Below are 20,559 nucleotides of genomic sequence, written 5' to 3' on the forward strand. Positions count from 1 at the left end.
CCCCTTCCAGATTATGAATTCTACAAGCTGAGTTTAATGCTTTGCTACATCTTCAATATGAATGAGGTAGAATAGCCTGTTTTCATGGTGGAAGATGGGTCACAGAAGACTGCTATAAGTCAGATAAGAGATCCAGAATGTTCTGAGATTAGATATACAGTGCCACTTCCATAAGCCTGGACTTCAGCTATCATATTTTACTCCAAAGAAGAAAATAGTTTGAAACAAAGGAGAAAGACACAACCCAGATGATAATCAAACATTTTTTTTCTGCCAATAAGTGGGACACGACTACATTGAGTGGTACATCCTATCTGATATTGGTGGGGCAGCCACTCCTTGGTCTATTTCCTAAATCCTGAAGTCGCCAAAACCAAAACTCCCACAGCCATCCAAGGGCTCTCATTCATTCATACCAGGACAGGCAGCACTCACTGTACCATGCTCAAGTAAATTCTTATTTCTAGAGGACCTGTGCCATTGAAGTTGGTTCTGCGATGTCAGATTTTATCAGGTAGCTTAGCAAAATCTGGTGACGAAATTTTTCACAGAGTAATTCTAAATATGGCAGAAGCAGAGCATTTGGCACTGACCCGAGTACGGACTGACCCCAAATTTGATACCCAGTCCAGAGCTTCAAGGGAATGAACTATAACCCAGGTTGGATTAAACTAAAATTATGATGATAGCAAACACTCAAACAAGCCTGTTAGATGACTTTAGTGATGGAATGAAGTCTCTGAGCTCTTCATGCCCTCCAAGTTCTATTTGGGAAAAGGAGGAGGTAACCTGAAGCCTGCGATTCCCATGCCAATAAGCCAATTAAGGAGACCAAAAGCACATTATCTCTCAGCTGCCTAAAGCACTCTCCACCTGACAACCAGCATCTCACCCAGTGATACACAGAACCAGAGGCAAGGACCCAAAGTCATCCCTAAGTACTCAGTCTTTTAAAGAGGCTTTGCAAAGAAGTGGCAGCAGTAACTTTTATATTTATTTCTTTGATCAGACGAAGGCTCAATGTCATTAAAGGTTCAGCCTCTAATGCTCCAGCATACTTTGAAGGTGGACGCAAAAAGGGAAGAGGTTATAAGCACTACACTAGACACTTTGTATACATCATCCCATGAAATCTTCGCAGAAAACTCTATGAAGTAAGCAATACTGTTGCCACTTTACAAATGAGGAAACTGAGGCTTGGCAAGATTGAGAGACACACATTATATAATAGGTGTCATCATGGGATTTGAGTTAGACTGACACTAGAGTTGACATTCTCTCCACCGTATAAGATTTTCCCATTTTCAGAATGAGACCTACAGAGCTAGGTGCTTCTCACGCTGAACTTGGAAATGCGGAGCTCATGTTCAGGCTGCTCAGTCAGAAGACAACTCTATGGAAACTAAGACATTGTCAGTTCTTTCAGGAGAGGAGAAAATTCAAGCCAAAGTCAGACAGGAATTTTCCTTTCTCAGTAGTGGGACAGTTGTATTCAGGAATATTTGAGGTGTCTGCCCCAACTTAACATTATTTAATAAGTTTAAGTACAAGCACACAAGGCCCCCTTTTGTTGTATTTCACTTCCTGTCTCCAGTACCCACCCTGGGGAAAACATCCAAAGGTGAAAGTTCACTGAAGATCACTGTCAATGTCAAGTCACTTTCATTCTGGCCTAGACCATAAGCAAAACAACATTAGGAGGTACTTGGAAAATGTTTGGACTTTGAGAAATATGTAATGACAGTAGTGAAAGACAAGAAAAAAGCAGCTGAGGGAGTTCCTACTCGTGCAGAATTTGGTTAATTTACGCCTAACTCAGGTCATAGTTCACAGTCCAAAAGTTTTGATAATCCTAAATGGATATCTGTATTTGAGGAGAATCCATCTGGTAGGTAACAATGTATGTGAAAGCATTTATAAACAAGAAAGTATCAAATTAACGTATAAGATTAGATGCCAATGAGCAAGTTAATCAGGAAGACCAAGAAAAAATAAAGACAAATATGGGTCTTGGATTTTCCAGAAGAGTCCTAATTCCAAATATTTTATTTAATTCTTCCTACAGAATTAAAATTTTTCAGATTGACTTTTGGTTCACAAAATATTCCCAACGGAAAGCCCAGAAAACGCATGAGAGAAATAATAAAAAACTGGTTACAAGCCACATGGCAATATTCAGTCTAAATACCTCTTCTACCAGAGGTCCTCCAAAAGTTGATCCTAATTGACTGGGTGGTCTTCAAGATTTACCAGTCAATTTTGGGCCAGCAGCTGTCAACACAGGCCCCGCCTTGAGGCTCTTGGCATTTTTTTTTCTGAGTGAAGTAACACATCAGCTCATCCCCAAGCCAATGCTTGTTTGCTGTTTGCAACCACAACTACTTTGAACCTCCCACCACCACCCTGGCCACTGCCATAGCACCATCAGACATCTGTCATAGTGGTCTTTACATTTCCATGAAGTGAGAAGGAGGTCTTCCCCCAAAGGCCCTAGAAGAACTTGCCTTCTACCTTGTTAGGATATTCCCCCTGAGCACCAGTAAGTAAACAAATTCATGCTAATACACTAACAGGGAAGGAGTAAGAAGCCAATTTCCAAGCAGTAAGTATAATTTAGCTCTGACTTCCATAAACAGTGCCCTTGGAGATGGCAATTTCAAACGCGTAAGTAGGTTAGACATTTGTGGACAGCCAGGAAGATGAAATTCCCTTCAAATTATACACAAGAGACCACCAGCTACACTAAGTTGAAAACCCAATGTATCATGCCAAACATACAGAACCATCCTGTTTAATGAATATAAGAGAGCTACACGGCCAGCAAGTATGTAACAATCTCCCCAATAATCTTCTAAATCCATCCATTCGATAAATCATTTATTTATTCAGTAAATAATTACTTATTAACTAGCTTGGACTTAGCAATGTGCTAGGTACTAAGAGGGGCACAAAATTGACTAAGATATGATCTATGTTTTCAGGAACTTACAAAATCACTTAGACAGGACAGCGCAATAAACAATCCAATAAAAGTAGAACAGTCAAAATCCAATAGGGCACAGAGCACATTGGGGATTGGAATGTGGAATTCAAAAGACTGAGTTCTAAAGTTCACCTCTTCCTTTCTAACGGTCTAATCTTAAACAAGTCACTTAACCTCTTGAAGCCTTAGTTTTATCATTTGTGATACAGTAGGTACTATATCACAGCAGTAATACCTACTATGTGAAATTTTTATGAATCACTAACCAAGTATGTGTGTATGTTTATGTAAATACCTTATCAATAGTAAAGGGGATAGATAAATGCTAACTTTCATGCACTACATCGAAGAGTAGTTTCAACAAAATGCTCTGGAAGTTTAGAGGTGAGAAGAACCCCTTCTAGCCCAGTGGTCTTTTTTTTCCTGGCCTAATGAAAAGATGTCTGCAAGATAAGAAGAAAGGAGGAGAAGGATCTTCCAGGAAAAGGGAAGCATGGCAGTAACGTCTCCCAGACAGCTTAGAAAACCGCAAGTGATTCAGACCACATCTGCTTTAGAACTTGTATCCTCAGCACCTGGGACAGTGCCTGGCACCTACTAGGCACTCAAAAAATGTTGGTTTGGGGGCGCCTGGGTGGCGCAGTCGGTTAGGCGTCCGACTTCAGCCAGGTCACGATCTCGCGGTCTGTGGGTTCGAGCCCCCCGTCGGGCTGTGGGCTGATGGCTCGGAGCCTGGAGCCTGCTTCCGATTCTGTGTCTCCCTCTCTCTCTCTGCCCCTCCCCTGCTCACGCTCTGTCTCTCTCTCTCTCAAAATAAATAAACATTGAACAAAATTTTAAAAACAAAATATTTGGTCTTACTGATGTTGGGGATGATATTGGACATAGTTGGGAAATGTTGCTTTAATGTTTACCGTGTTTACTACCGTAGTAGGATGGTATTAAGTGAAGAATGCTTAAAAAGTGAATTTATTGGGGCGCCTGGGTGGCGCAGTCGGTCAAGCGTCTGACTTCAGCCAGGTCAGGATCTCGCGGTCTGTGAGTTCGAGCCCCGCGTCGGGCTCTGGGCTGATGGCTCAGAGCCTGGAGCCTGTTTCCGATTCTGTGTCTCCCTCGCTCTCTGCCCCTCCCCCGTTCATGCTCTGTCTCTCTCTGTCCCAAAAATAAATAAACGTTGAAAAAAAAATTTAAAAAAAAATGTTGGTTTTTATTGAATAAAGGAATAGATGAAATGTTGTATGTTTAGCAAGGCAAGTGATGGTAAGACTGTTCTCTGAGACAGTAGACTGAAGGTGAGACGAAGAATCTCGAATGCTATTCATTTCCTCATCTTCTTCAGGAGACCAATATATCTCTGATAATGAGGTGTCCTCATTAAATGCCATGCTCCCAGTGAAATCCTAACAGGGTCACCTCTACACAGAACCTAAACTATTGGAACCCCACCCACTTTTCCTTCCATGACTGAGTTGTGTTGAACTGATTGACAAGGTCTGACCTGAAGCCCGTGAGAGCCTGTGCTGACAGCTCAGAGCCTGGAGCTTGCTTCAGATTCTGTGTCTCCTCTCTGCTCCTCCCCTGCTCATGCTCTGTCTCTTGCTCTCTCGAATAAATAAACATTAAAATTTTTCAAAAAAACCCCAGAATCACATAGACCCAGATGTATGACTTTGAGCAAGCGACTTAACCTTTCTAGGCCAATTTCCTCATCTAAAATAGAGGTGCCAATAACTCTCAGTAAAGCTTCTGGCACACAGCAGGAGTATATTAAATGTTAGTTCCTTCCATCATTTGGGAAGGGGAGTGACCACAAGGGTTAGATCTTTCCCCAATCATTCCCTGTCCATATCTGAGAGAGAGAAAGAAGATTTGTATTCTCTCAAATGGAGAAAAGCAAATCCCAATAAAGAAAATGTAAAATGTAAAACAGGAAAAGATCACATGGTGAAGAAAGTAATTCAGGGCCTGGAGCAGAAACTACCAAAACTGAATAGTGTTAGAAGACATGATGGAAAAGCAGAAGGAAGGAAATATCAGCGAAGTGAAAATATCAGCGAAGAAAGCATGCTTTTGTGTGGGTCTGCTTGCATGATGCCCTCCTGGTCCACAATGGCTGCCACGCTGTAGAAAAGCGAAATGACCAGAATCTGAAAGAAGAGACAACAGGGAATACCACGGGGCAAAGATGTATGCTGGACCCTCAGTAAGGAAATGGGGCTGGAGAAGCAAACTCTAGCCTTGAGCAGAGAAGCAGAAAGGTCAACCTTGGCCAGAGAAGCAGTCCAAGGGCACTGTTCCATGAGAAGGGGAAAACACAAGAAAGAGCAGGGAAGCTGCAGCGTACCTTGACTCCAAAGTTACACCCTTGTCAAGAGCACTCGCCCTCTGTCTCAGGATAAGGAAAATACACATGGAGGAGGCAGAAAAGATCTAGAGCCTGAGGGAGTCTCCCAAGGAGCATAAGGATGAGGTCTGAGAGCTGTGCCCTACAACCCTATCACTGAGACTCAGCCAAGGTAACCAGCACAGAAATACCAGAGAAAAGAAAAGGACCGGTGTCTTACTCCAAAGCTTGAACTCATCCACCGGGCCACACGATCTTCAGAAATCCTAAAGCCAAATGCCTTGACAAGAGAAAAGAATCCACTTTTGGGCTGCAGGGCAAGTGCTGAGGGGGAAAGGAGCACCCTGGATTAATCATGTTCACAACAGCGTTTTTATATTTACAACTCACCAACCCCAGCTGGAGATGCTTACAACACTTGGAATCCCATCCTCCCATCCCAAGTCCCCGGAGCCCTCCAGGAAAAGCCCCCCTCTTGTCTTCTCTGGTCTTCTTTTCTCCCTCCAAAGCCCTCTCCAGAAGAGAATGAGTTGTCAAAGGATGCTCACCCCAGGCAGATTTCTGGTGAGGGCTGAGAAGAGGGTGGGGCAAGGTAAGAGATTGCCTAACACTGTCCTCTGCGTAACGGCTGATTTGGGAATCCCAAAGTCAACATGTTATTCCTAACTCCATTACTGACTCCTTTAGTCACCTTGCCCAGATCACTGAACTCCACTCGTTCCTCAGCCAACACCTTGGCTACGTACAGCATGCCTCTGCTTTCCCCCAGGCCTACCTACCTCGGTCAGAATGACTCTTGAAGAGACCGCGTCCTCCAAGTATGTCAGCAATTCACAATCTGACAGCTTCTAAAATAGCTGGTGTGTCGCCGGGTGCCTGTTGCTTTCTGAAAGAGTGGTGGTGTCGTCGAGGCAGCGGGATTTCCTTGCCAAAGTTGCTCTTGCCCTCCTCCCCATAAGGCTCTGCAGGGCCTCTCCCTGTCCCAGCCCAGGAGGGCCTGGAGCCCAGGGGCCGTGGCATTTAAGCCGTCAGAGCTCCCACTGCAAAGCCCGTGGGGGTGCCAGTTCAGCATCTGTCATGATGACCCAGCCTGAACTGTATTTAGAAGCTTCGGACATGGCACCGTGTCCCGGCCCATCTCAGAGTGACAGGAGATTTCCTGAGCACCTGGGTCTGTGATTCCCTCCAGGGAATGGGGGTCAAAATGACTTTCCTAATGGCCTGTTTCCTCCTCAGGAGGGTACCCTTCTGATGGAGGTCTGTCTCAGAGACCCAACCTCCACCAATGTTATTAAATCATGCTATTTTAAAAATCCAGACTTTTTACAAAGTTTGTAAGCCATGTTAGAGAAAAGAGAGAACGAAAAAATCTTTCAGAAAAGGGGTTTAGTGCTCTGTCCGTGGACTATTCTTACAAAGATAAATTTCCCTGGAATTACATCTTGGGAGTGCACAGAATCTACCAGATATTGTCAGGGAACAGGGAAAGCCTGACTAGCACCCTTGACTTCTTGGGGGACAGTACATAATAATTCATTTCAGCTTCTTGGCAGCCTCTATGTCTGTCTTGAAAGTAGCTTACTGGAGTCCAAAAAAAATTGTAAGTTATTCCCGTTCAGTGGTTAAAAGAAACAAACAAACAAAAAACAACTCTTTTATTTACACTTCAGTGTAATCCCCACCCACACAGGCAGACTGATAATTGTGTAACACTAACAGAGTGGGCTGTCCGTTCTGAGGGTTACTGCACACGGAGCGGGTCTAGTCCTCAACTCTGCTAGAGCACAGGAGAAAGAAAGGCTTCTTCCCTATTGACCCTCAACTCTCTGCACCAGTGTCCCTGACCAGAGTCCCATGGAGATACCCTGTCATTTAAAAGGCATCAGTGTTTGGCCTCTCCCATTTCTGGGCAAGTACCCAACACTCAGAGAATGTGGTTTTAGGATCATGGCATCTAATCCATTCAAGGATTATTTTCCCCCCTACTGCTCAGATGGGTGTGTTAATCATCACCTCCCTTTGTTCTGTAATAAATTCAGCCCCAGCTAATTCCAAGCCTCTATGCATCACTGGAGTTTAAAGATGGCGTTTTGACAGGTCAGATACTTAGAATCAATAGACCACCAACCAGTCAAAAATCCTAAGTAGTTTTAGAAACATGTGGAAGTAATTTTTTTCCCAGAATTCACAAGTCTGGAGGATGAGATCTTACTGATGGCGTGTGGGCCGTTGTATATATTAAAATATTACTTTATATACTATATTCTACATGTAATCAAAATTGATTTAACAGTGAAGGCAGATTTTCCTTGTTATACCAAATATTACATGTGTTATCAGATACAAATTACAATGGAGTAACACTACACAGCATCTTTAAAAGAACCAATAAAAAACTAAGATAAAATTATAAGTGAATGTGGTCGTGCCGGGCTAGCTCAGTTGGTAGAGCATGAAACTCTTGATCTTGGGGTTGTGAGTTCAAGGCCAATGTTGGGCATAGAGCTTCCTTGAATATATGTGTGTGTGTGTGTGTGTGTGTGTGTGTGTGTGTGTGTGTGTATACACATACATATACGAATGTGCAATGACTACAGATGTAAAATACAAATGTTATCAGCTAGGGAACTTCATAGAAATCAGAATATTTTGTGTGTCACAGGATGTATACCTACGTTTTAATTATAACCGTCTCAGCTGCACGTAGTGAATCCTTCTGTAAAGAAAAAACTATTTCGTAAAATATTAATTTCTAATCTTTTCAATGAAGAAGCTATTAACCTAATGTCAGCGGATGGGCTTTCGTGGTTTATCTGACCTAAAGTTGTGTCAAATTTGTAAGTGCTTGAGTTTGTCTAGCAAGGGAATGTAGGGTATTTATGGGATTCTCAAAGCAATCTAGGACTTTAGCAGGACAAGGGCCACTGGTTTGATAGGCTTTCTTCAAGTGGGGAAAACATCCATTTTCTAAGCTCTTCTGCTACAATGTAAAGCACATCCTCTTAACCAGATATTTCCAACAGGAAAAATATTCAAAAGAATACAACCCAGAACAGTAGCGATGCATCTTCACAAAAACACATTCTTTGTCACCCTTATAAAGACAAAGTGGCCGTGTTTGTCTGTGAGTGTTACACTTTCTCTGTATGATTCCTTTTTTCTCGAATAACTGTATTTTAACCACATATACAGGTATGTATAACTTTTTTCAATTATAGCACAATCAAATCATTTGCCGGCATTAGGGGGATTAAAAATTATCTTTAAGAAGGGGTGCCTGGGCGGCTCAGTCAGTTGAGCATCCAAGTCTTGATTTTGGCTCAGGTCATGATCCCAGGGCTGTGGGACTGAGCCCCAGTCGGGCTCCGTGCTCCTTAGGACTCTCCCGCTCCCTCCCTCTGCCCCTCTCCTCCACTCTTTCTCTCTCAAATGAAAAAATGTATATATATATCTTTAAGTGAATGTTAATGGGGCTTTTTCTTCAGCCTTGCCACCTCTACTCATCCATACTCCCTTGCTCCCCTTCCCCCTGCCCCTCAGAAAACCCTCAGTGACACAGAAGCCCGGGCTCACTGGGCTGTTTCTCCTCGCGCGTGCTAAACCACAGGAAGGTTGCTACTGTGGGACACACAATCTGGCCCCCTGCCCAGGGATGGGCCCCAGGTCGGTGGTTCCTGCACCTCAGAAGAAACCCTCCTCCCAGCCCTCCCCCCTCCCCCTCCCCCCCCACCCTGTGTCCCCTAGGGCAGGGCCTGCGTCTGGCCCTGGAGCCCAGAGGCAGCTCCTCCGGGAAGGCGAGTAGGTGACGCTGCCCGCCCGCCTCAGGACTGCCAAGGCTCCCGAAAGGCCACGGCAACCGAGCCTGCCCACGAGAACATTCTGGTGAGCTCAGTTTGTTTGCTCCTGAGAACCTCCTCGCCCTCACGGTCTATTTTTACCATGCCGTGACGCTGAAGTCTCCGCTGCCACAGAAGTGAATGATAAATAAACTCTCCATTATCTATCATTATGTGGTGAAAGGAGCCCTGGGTCCAGAACCAGAAGGCAGGAGTTCGAGCCCTGGGTCTGACCTTGGTCTGACCTTGTGGAAGCCATTTCATCCCGCTGAGTCTCAGCTGAGGCATCTGGGCTGGGGAGAGTGGATAAGGAACCCTACCGCTCACCGCATGCACGGAGTCCTCAGCAGGGTCAAATAATGTAGACGAAAGCACTTTATCAACTATAAAGTGCCTTCGAAATAGGAGTCATCAGCATGACGCGTGATCATTTAACCCGCAGAGATTTCTCCCTATGCTCTAAACACCATGTTAAACCCGCACCTATTTTTCCACGCCCATGAAAGATAGGAAACTGAGGCTCAGAAGCAAAGAGGTGACGTGAGAAGGTCTGCTGGCTGGGAGCCTGCACTCTCTCCTCTCACTTCCCCACCCTCCCCTCCCCCAACCCCTGCACGTTGTGCACTTAACTTACTCTTGCTGAACAACTACTGCCTCACTTTAAAACGGAGATGATAATCCTTGAGGCAAACGTCTAGACAAAATGCTCTCCCCAGCGTCTCATTCCATGCCCTGTGATTCTGCTAGATCTGAGCAAGGTCTCGGGGCACCTGCTGGTGGGGTGAGGACTAAGCACCCAGGTCTGCTGACCAATGGATCCCATCGTATCATGGCTGCCACGGCCTCTGAGCTACAACACCTGGCCAATGCCCCAGTGAGCACTCTGCAGCATGACAAGATCCCGAATAATCAATGAGAAATCACAGTACAGTCAGGGTCTCTCCCATGCTACATGCATTTTACCATATTCCGACTCTCTGTTAATCCAAGTATGTTGCCTCTTTTCACTGATCAAGAAAAACAGCCCATTCCCTAATGGCGGCAGGCAGGTAAATATCTGTAAGTGATCAGATTATAGTATATTCCAGGAGATCTGTTCCATCACACACCCTTTTACATGGAGATCACTGGGCTATAGGATAGCCAAATTGTTTTATTTTTTTTTAATTTTTTCAAGTTTATTTATTTTGATAGAACACATGAGCAGGGGAGGGGCAGAGAGAGAGAGGGAGAGAGAGAATCCCAAGCAGGCTCCAGGCTCCCAGCACAGAGCCCGACGCAGGGCCTGAACCCATGAACCATGAGATCATGACCTGAGCCAAAACCAAGAACCAGACATTTAACTGACTGAGCCACCCAGACGCCCCTTACAGCCAAACTGCTTTAGCCATTATCAGTGACAGGAGGCTTTGTTCACTCCAGTGGCAAAACGTTTTGTGGATTCCACGGGATTCCCAGACCTGCCACAGAACTGGTCTTCTGCTCCTTAGTGTGAAATGAAGGCCAGTCCCATGGAGACTTCAGGTTTTCCATAAAGCTACTCAGCTTCTCCAGGGTCCAAAATTCCTGTCTCTCTTCTCCCTGGGCTCCAGTGTAGCTCTGTTCGCAAAACCATACCTCACTTCTGTGCCCCACTGAGTCACTGTTGTGGCCGGACTCAACAACGATGACAACTCTGCAGGGAAATGCCTAATGAAGGAGGCTGCTGTTGCTTCCCATCCCTCAGAAGAACTTTCTGGAGCATGCTGCTTATTGCCACAGAGGAAGTGACTTCTCTTCCTTCCAAAAAGACCCTTCTGTGGTCTGAGTTGGGATTACACATCTGGATTCAGCTCTCGCAAAATTGGTTATCGCTGGGGATGGATGTTCTTCTAACTCAGTCTTTGGAAGAAAGAATGTGACATGTTTTTGTCAGGCTCTTAAACTAAACTATCTGTGAAAAACTTCCTCCTTGTCATTATTTATAGTTTAATTATGAGCCCTTGTGGTCCATGATAAAATATATCCTCTCAGGCAAAGACGGAAAATGAGTTTTAACACATATGTCAACTCTGGTCATTTGATGGTGACAGTCAAGAGCACAGAACTAAGAAGGCCCAATCCAAGCTCAAAGAGAAGAGTACCAGATCGATTAGCAATGTCTGCCACAGGCACAGAATAGAGGATAGCAGCCTACATGTTACATAGTCACTGTTATATTCTTTCCAAGGTTTCTACTACAATGCTGTCATGCATGAATCAGCATACTGTCCCTCTCACCTGCTTTCAAGGAATAAAGGCTATTGTGTTATTGTTCGTACTTTGTGCCATTCTTTCCAAGTGGACCAGGTTTTCTGGAGGCAGCAGATAGGCCAGTAATCTCTCTTCTCCAGCAATAAGATCATCATGTTAGCAAACTTCCTCTGCTCTGACACAGTTGTGGCTTTAATGGAGAACTAATGTCTTCATCAGTATCTGTGCTATTTCACACTTCATTTCCTTCCCCAACTCTTGGATGAAAACCATCCGGTCCTGGTGATTTACTTTGTGGGAGTTTCTTTCAAGTTGGTTTCCTTCTCTAAGGATGCCATGCAAGCATTTTCAGGACTCCAGCTGGGGAGCACCCAGCCTTGAAACATCAGGGTGTGATCAAGCCATTTAAAAAAGCCAACGGCCTTGGCAGGGAGCTAGTGGTAAGGCCCTTAGCCGTGGCCTTGGAGTCTTAAGGTAACAGACTTGTTCTGCCTCTCAGGAAGCACTGGTACAGTGGTGTGAGGTGGTCCAGATTTCCAGGATCCTGAGAAATAGGAGCAGATCGAAGGAAAACACAGCTGCGTTCACACTGTGATCCACAATTCACGCGTCTCCATCTTTCTCAGGGAGGTTCACAAAATCTCCAAACAACCGCCAGGCAAGAATGGTCTTCAACTTCTTTTCTATGCCCTATGGTTGTACCAATCACCTAGCCCGGATTCTCTAAGAGAGTCCTAATTTTAAATACTCCATTCTGCGACCATTGCAATACATTTGCATTGGAAGCAGATAGATAGGAGGTAACATCCTAACACCTGGCTTGAAAAGCCATCCCTCAGCGTAAGTACACAATAAAATACTTCACGTCCAATTTGGTATATTCTGGCCAAATGGCACAATTGGCAGGAGTGGATGGGGAGGGTAAAGGAAAAAGTACAGCGCCGAGCCTGAGGCCTTCCCAGAGAAGCCTGTTTAAGTGGCACCGGCCTGAGCTGCGTGACTTGTGATGTGGTTTTGCTGTTATGGGGTTTTTTTTTAATGAATATCCGATACTCACATCTTGAGAACTATGAGCCTGCCCTTCACTTTTAAAGTAAACAGGTAAACTTTAATCAGAATACCAGACAGAGTTCAAACGCTATTGCCAAAAAGAGTAAGAAAGGACAGCTTCTGTTCCCCAAAGCCCGCTGGTGTGAAGGCACCTTGTGCTCCATATTTCCCACTGGAGAACAGGGTAGGCTGGGGGGGGGTGGGGAATGGGGGGGTCATTCTCAACATCAGCATGTGTGACCTTAGGCCTTTGCCAAATGAGGCAGTCAAAACAGGAAAGCCCAGGTGTCACTGTGGCACTCGGAATGAGTGCTAGTATTTACGCCACCAAAAAAACAGCACCCATGAGCAATTTTCATACCACGACACATGCAAACTTAAGAACAGGCAGGATCATGACACTGTTCAGGTGTCATCTAGCTATATACAATAGAGTATAGAATATTCCAGAACACAAATGACTAGGGGGAAAAAACACATTGGGAATATCATACAACATCTATATCTCCACCATAAGAGATGCTGCCCCTAATTGGCTTGATATTCTAAGTTCTTAGTAGAGCCCTACATGGACATCAGTAGAGTTCCACACACCGTCAGCTGCTGACATGCAATCCCCCAGAATATGACTCGGGGACGTCTCCCTGCTAAGGAACAGGAGTAGCCTGTGCCTTTCCCCCTTCTCCCAGCTGGAGAAAAGCCACCGGAGGGGTTTTGAGTAACAATAATAACAGCCATTGGCTTGCAGCCTGGGGCAGGAGATCTGCGGAATCCCAGGCCCTGGTCCTCCCCCTTTGGCTGGTAGGGTCTCCAAATGGCGCTTGAGCTCTCCTTGGCAGTCATTAAAGTTCACCTGCTGCAACCACAGGTGCCATTTTCTGCTCCGCTCATGGCCTTGGTTGCAACACCCCATTGTTCCTGATCCCAGAGGCGGGTACACCTGAAGGTCGCCATTGGCCTGGGCCAAAACCGCTTCCTGCTCCCATCCCTGCCAATTTGCACCACACACTCCAAAAGGTCACCAGCTTGATGTCAGGGCTTCTTACCCCTACATGGGCCTCACTGCTTCTCCAGACCTACGGCCCCTACAAGGCTCTCTCTTCAGTGCCATCCTTGCTGCACATGAGACAGGGCCCTGTCCCCAGCGGTGTTAGAAATCCGCATTGGACTCTCGAGCAGTGCCTTCAGCTCATAGGAATGTAGGGCTGTGGCGACAGATGATGTACAGTTTTTCTGTGCTTGAAACCAACCAGGTCTTCAGACCGAACCCAAGACTCTCAGTTCTCAAATGGGCCCTCACCGAGGGGCAACCCTGTTAGGCCCTCTCTTTTTATAAGCCTGGTTAAATCCTGGAGCCAACCAGCAGTGAGTGCTAGCTGTTTAAACCTTCTGTCTCCTTGGCAGCCTGCCCTAACACAGGCTTGAACACCCACAAATGCCCAGACTTGGTGCCCCCATGAAGTATGGCTGAACTTCCCAGGTGGGCTAGCTATAGGAGGCTCCATAGATAGAATCACAGTTACTCTTTGGCTCTGGGAAGGCTGACAAAGACTTTTTTCTTATCCAAGAACCCGCTCTAGAGCCCCCCACACATACAAAACAAAAAAACCTTTTACCTGAAATTCTGCTGTCTCAGAAAACCAAGCACAGGGCACTGGGGGCGGGGGGCAGGGAGCCCTTAGCACATTAAGGAATGGTACATCCTTTTCTTATTTAGATTTACCCTCAGCTCAGCCATTTTAAAGCCGTAGAAACAAGAGAAAGAGGGGCGCCTGGGTGGCTCAGTCACTTAAGCCTCCGACTTCCGCTCAGGTCATGATCTCACAGCTCACGAATTTGAGCCCCACGTCCGGCTCTGTTCTGACAGCTCAGAGCCTGGAGCCTCCTTTGGATTCTGTGTCTCCCTCTCTCTCTGTACTTCCCCCACTCATGCCCCCACTCTCACCTCCCCCACTGTCTCTCTCAAAAGTAAAAAAAGAAACATTAAAAAAAAAAAAAGAAACAGAGAAAGAAGCTCCAAAAGGATACTAGAAGAGAGGAGACATTTCATTTTTTTTTTTTTAATATATAGACCCAATCCAATCCTGACCTTTTTCCACATTGCTAGGGACTGGTTTCCAGCCTGTGGCCAGCTAAGAGTGTTCTCTTGAAGACTTAATTTTGTGACAAAATTCATCAAGGCCACTGCTTCTAACTATAAACTACATTTTAAAATGCAGTTTCATTATTTTACAGTTCACACAATAAGATTTCAGATGGGAATGAGAGATGTAACCTATGATGTCACACACAACTGTCTGAAACTTGTGTCCTCCTAACTCAGCACTAATATTTTACACAAAGCTGTTTCAATTTCCTCCCTCCCTCTTCCTTCCTTCCTTCCTTCCTTCCTTCCTTCCTTCCTTCCTTCCTTCCTTCTTTCCTTTCCAGTTTATTGGCCTTCACACTCAACAAAGTCAACAATTCTCTTCATGAAATTTTTTCAGTAAAAATTGGTGATTATTCTCTTACCCCCTACAAAGGCAGACATGATTTCAGCAAATCTGAATTCATTGTAAATAAGCATTCTAAAATTAGAAAGGCCAGGGAGTGGTCTGTATTTGGAGTGGGAGTGGCCCTAACGTGAATACTGTAAGCGTCTATAATGGCTTTGCTCACCTTTCCAAGTCTCATAACCAGGAAGCCCAAACAAAGCCCAATAGCCCAATGTCCTCTCCCTCAAGAATTGTCACATGACAGCCAGGTGACAACTGGGAGGAATACTAATCTTCATGTGGACACTTGGAAAAGCCTACTTTCCGGCAGACCCTCAAAGCCTTCTTTTTCTCCAACCTGCAATCAAATCAAACTGTAATGTCACAAATGTACAAAGTCAGATGAACCTTTGGGGACCAAGGAGTTCCCCTACTTGGCTTGCCAAAGTCAGGATCAAAGAAACCTTGGAGTGGGTGCAATATCACAGCCCTGGAACAGAGGTCAGGTATGTGGCCTTTTCCCGGCTTCCAATGATATTGAATACAACAGATAAATTAAGATCAAGGCACACGGCAGTTCTAAAAGCACCAGCCTGTCCCCAGGAGATCCCAGGGGAGAGCCATCATCCACCACAGGCCAGATCTTGTCGTCACTTGGAGGAATGCCTGTTAACACGGGGCTGGATTGCATACAACAATGTCTAATCAGAAGCCGTACAGCATGATCGCAGATGGGAGTGAACTCATCAAGAGCACTCGCTTGGCCAAGGAAGGGATCCTAATGCAGCACAGGACAAAGTCGACAACACTCCCTATGCTCCGGCTCCTGATTAAGCATATGTGTGTGGAGAGGTGATTACCCAAAATAGCAAGAGAGCTCAAGTGCTTACGGGAAAATCTGACCCTTTAACTTAAGGCAAGCATGGCCTACCCGCAAATCTCAAAGACAGGAAATATTTCTGGGCTTAATAACTCAAGCCGATATTCATTTCAGTTTGGAGAATTTCCTTAATCCAACTGCTGATTTCCAAAGTTGATGCACACGGGCATCCCAGCTGTGAGCACTGCATGATCTGATAGTTCCTTATTCAATACAGCCTTCAAGTTCTACCAGAGCTACCTCTACCATTAAGAGGGCAGAACCCTAGGGTGCCTGGGTGGCTCCATCAGTTAAGCGTCCAACTTCGGCTCAGGTCACAATCTCATGGCTCGTGAGTTCAAGCCCCGTGTTGGGCTCTGCACTGACAGCTCAGAGCCTGGAGCCTGCTCCGGATTCTGTGTCTCCCTCTCTCTCTCTTGTGCTCTCTCTCTCTCAAAAGTAAATAAACGTTAAAAAAATTAATAAAAATAAATAAATAGGGCAGAATCCCAAGTGCCTCCTTGGCTGGAAGAATTACCAAGCTTCAGGCTTCGCTGGGCCCAAGAAAGGAGCATGAAGAATGTAAACCATCCAGGAGCCATCTTCTGGGCAGCAGAGAAGTCACCTACATGCTTTCATTTTAGAGTTGCCAGGAGGGCCTCTCTTGCTTTTTAAGTTTGCCTATAGCCTAACACTGAAGATCGTCTAGGTCATAACTTTACCTTTACCCAAAAGAGACTTTTCAATATAGAGAGTACCTTTTAAAAGGCCATCTGTTTTTTAAATAAGGAACAATGTCGTAAAAAAAAAAAAATGTTTAGGAAACATGAGGTCTGGAACTACTATAGTGATTTTGCTTCTACAAGGGAAAGTCTAGGTGCATCTGGGTGGCTCAGTTGGTTGCGTGTCCAACTTCAGCTTGGATCATGATCTCACAGGTCATGGGTTCGAGCCCAGCACTGGGCTCTACGCTCTCAGTGTGGAGCCCACTTTGGATCCTCTGTCTCTGTCTCTCTCCCCCACCTTCTCTTTCAAAAATAAATAAACATTTAAAAAAAGGGGGGGGGGAGTCTAGAGCCATTCTAGGGCCACAAGTTTAAGCTAACACAGCAAAAGTTTTATATATACACAGTTCAACAAATCTCATCATTGTATCTCCCGTGTCACACATCCCCAAGCAGTTAGAGTTATTTCAGAAGAACAATCAATCAATGACTAACTCCTATGCACATACAATGGGAGATGCCAATAAGTAGAATGCAGGGCCCTTTCCCCAAGGCATTTACAACCTAGAGTGTAGACAGGATGGAGATATAAAATTATTGGGCCAGAAAAAAACCTCGTCATGCTTCTCTCCTAGGTAACATTCTTTCTGCAAGAGTCTGACAACATTGCTCCCAAGAGCAATTTTACAAAGCCCCAGAGCCTCCTGCTCTAGGACAATCGGGAGTCAATACAGGCAAAGAATCTCATAAGGTCATGCTCTCCTACCTCAACTTCATGACCCTGTTCTAGGCTCCAGGGAATGCTTACATATGGAAAGTTAGTGAGACCCGGCCCACTCTTCCCTATGTGTGTCCCATGGAGGTTTATAGCCCAGGTGTTAAAAGGTCATCTATGAAACAGTTCATCTTTCTAGGCAAAGCAAATATGCGGAGTTCCTCCTAGGTCTGGAAAGACTTCCTGTCCTGATGGTTATGAGCTGTGGGGTCTTGCTTGCCTTCTCCATCCTCATCCATAAGATCTGGCACAGACTAACTGTTGGCTCCCCAAAAAATGCAGTGACGGTTTATATACTTGCATGAGGCGTGTGCCACAGGTTAACATAGAGTCTTCTTGCCTTCCCTACTAGACTATACACTTCTTGGGAGTAGGTACTGTATTTTATTGCCTAGAGAATCAACAAGGGCTAAGCACAGAACCAACCATCACCAGACATATTGAGTTAACTGAGGGCTTTCAATTGTAGTGCTTGGCAAACAGATCCAAATAAAGCAATTACCTAAATCAAAACAATACATGAATGCAACCGTGCGAATCACACCCCAGCCTGAAATGCTAAATTAAAGCGGAACAATGAATTCAAAGAAGACTAACGGATGATACCTTTTCATAGGAAATGCTGATGACATCACACACAGAATTTGCTGCATGGCACAATGGACATAACAAATAACATGGAACCCAAGCTCTATCTTCAGCTAGAATAACCTCTCCAAAAAAAGAAAATAGCTCATGAACTCCAATTGAATCACATTGTGCCAGGCCTGGAGCAGGAAAAGTACAAGACAAGCCTGGAACATCTTGTTGCATCAGAAAGTAAGAAAGTACTCAAAGAAAAATGGGAACATGTCAACACATTCAAGAGTTAATTGGAAAAGACTTCCACTGGCCAAGTCAGGAGTGATCTGAGTATCAAAATAAGTAAGAACAGGTTATAATCCATTAAATAATACAGGAACTTGGGGCACCTGGGTGGCTCAGTCAGTTAAGCATCCGACTTTAGCTCAGGTCATGATCTCGCGGTCTGTGAGTTCAAGCCCCGCATCGGGCTCGGTGCTGACAGCTCAGAGCCTGGAGCCTGTTTCAGATTCTGTGTCTCCCTCTCTCTCTGACCCTCCCCTGTTCACGCTCTCCCTCTGTCTCAAAAATAAATAAATGTTAAAAAAAATTTTTTTAAATAATACAGGAACCTATGAGTCTATGAGTCTGTTTAAATAAATAAATACATAAATATTTTCTTTAATTAATAAAAAAGAAAAGCTCCTGCTTGCACTAGACAGCTAATAAATATAGAAGGAATGATAGAGATAAAAATATCATTTATCAATGGGCTTCTGGTTTCTGGCCCAGCATGTAAGGAGCTTAGAAGCCATCACTCCACCTGAACAACAACTAAAAACCTCACAAACTGAAAAGTCAACAACTCTCCTTAGATGTGTCAGAGAAATGAGGTCACAGGGCAACCGCTCCCCACCGCCCCCCACCCCGAATTGAAGAGACAGGCAGATACTGAGAATCAACTTACTGGTGCAGGAACCCATGAGCACAAACCCTGCAGGAACAGTGCCAGGGGCAGAAAACCCGACTCTAACTGACAAATTGCTGGAGGCTCAATCTGGACAAGTGTGAGAGTTGGAAACTCCAGGGGGACCCAGTCATAGGAGGCTCCCACATTTGTGTGAGCTCTTCATAACAAATCAGAGAAAAGTCCCCTCATATTTCCAGCCTTGGGAGAAAACAAGGAACCATTCTGAAATATCCCACAGCCTTCTCTTCTCAACAAGGCCCACCCTCAGAAGAAATGATTTACCAGAGCTTAACCTTACCTGGGGAAGGGAAATAGCCAACTCTTGTCCCCCTCTAGCCATCCTGTCCCACCCCCAGGGGCGGGAGGAGGAACCCTAGAAGTACTGGTGAAGTTCACCATCTAGGAGCACAGTCTCACCTGTGTCCCAATCACAGAACACTATAGAACACTCCCCTCCCGGCCCCACAGTGTCTGCTCACAGACTACAATGGAACCAAACTAAAATTCAGTAGCAGAAAGAGAGCTGGAAAATCCCCAAATCCTTGGAGATTAAACAATACACTTCTAAACGACACATAAATCAAAGAAGAAACCTCAAGATAAATTTTTCTAATACTTTGAAATGAAAACGGAAAACAATTATCAATGGATGCTAAAACAAGTGAGTGAAAGTTTGATTAGGAACAAAGATACACAGTCTCAAAGTAGCTCTCTATACATTATTTATTAATTTCAAAGTAGAACAAACTAACTTTATGGTGGAGAAAACTGTCTGGCCCTACCTTAACAAAGTGCCCAAAGCGAACATCACCAAGATGGAAGCAACTAGGCTATTATGGTAATTATTTCTCAACATAGTCAGGTATCAACCTGTCGCATCATACACCCTAAACTTACACAATGTTATACGTCAATAAAATCTCAACACAATGGGAAGAAAAAAACTAGGGGGGAAAAAAGCAGCTGGGTGATGTCTTCACAAACACACACACGCACACACACACACACACACACACACACACACACAGCAAAAAAGAAGTTAATATCATCAAAATGGAGATAAACCAATAAACTTTTGATATGGTAAATAGAAAACACATCACTCCTGTGGTATTTCTGCCAAAGATGCAAAACCTCAATCTAAACATGAGAAAACACCAGACATCCAAATTTAGGAACAGTCTACAAAACGAGCACTTCAAAACTAAAAAGGTGAAGAAACACGGGGTGCCTGGGTGGCTCAGTTGGTTAAGTGTCTGACTCTTGATTTCGGCTCAGGGCATGATCTCATGGTTCATGAGTTCAAGCCCTACATCAGGCTCTGCGCTGACAGTATGGAGCCTGCTTGGGATTCTCTCTCCCTCTCTCTGCCCCATCCCTGCTCGTGCTGTCTCTCTCAAAAATAAAAATAAATAAATAAACATTTCTTATAAATTAGAAAAAATAAAGTTGAATTATTAAAAAAGAAAAGACAGACAAGAAAAGGCTGAGGAACTGTTCCCAATGAGAGGAGATTAAAAGAATTTGACAACCAAATGTGATGCATGATCTTGTATTAGATATTGGATCCAGGAAAAAAGAATATCTATAATGAACATTACGACAAATGGTGAAAATTGAATATGGACTGTGGATTATATAACAGATTATATCAATTAATGGGGTCTCTAATCTACTAACAAATGGCCCAGAAAACAATTACGTATTTATGTGTGTGTATATATATATGTGTGTGTATCTAGGTGTGTGC

At 44.5% G+C, this 20,559-nt stretch overlaps 1 protein-coding gene across 5 annotated transcripts in view; it reads right to left on the reverse strand.

Moving 5' to 3' along the window:
• The window catches only part of TBX15 (T-box transcription factor 15), a 104,776-nt gene that overhangs the window by 52,898 nt on the left and 31,319 nt on the right, over nucleotides 1-20,559 (reverse strand). The window contains exon 1 of one of the 5 annotated variants that reach the window (XM_015076184.3): nucleotides 6,107-7,807. The exons of the other annotated variants lie outside the window; for them this stretch is intronic. The gene's annotated coding sequence lies outside the window, so the exon portion shown is untranslated. Of the gene's footprint in view, nucleotides 1-6,106; nucleotides 7,808-20,559 lie in introns of those variants that run through there. 5 annotated transcript variants of the gene reach the window in all.

This window comes from Acinonyx jubatus, chromosome C1 (assembly GCF_027475565.1).
Source record: "Acinonyx jubatus isolate Ajub_Pintada_27869175 chromosome C1, VMU_Ajub_asm_v1.0, whole genome shotgun sequence".
NCBI lineage: Eukaryota > Metazoa > Chordata > Mammalia > Carnivora > Felidae > Acinonyx > Acinonyx jubatus.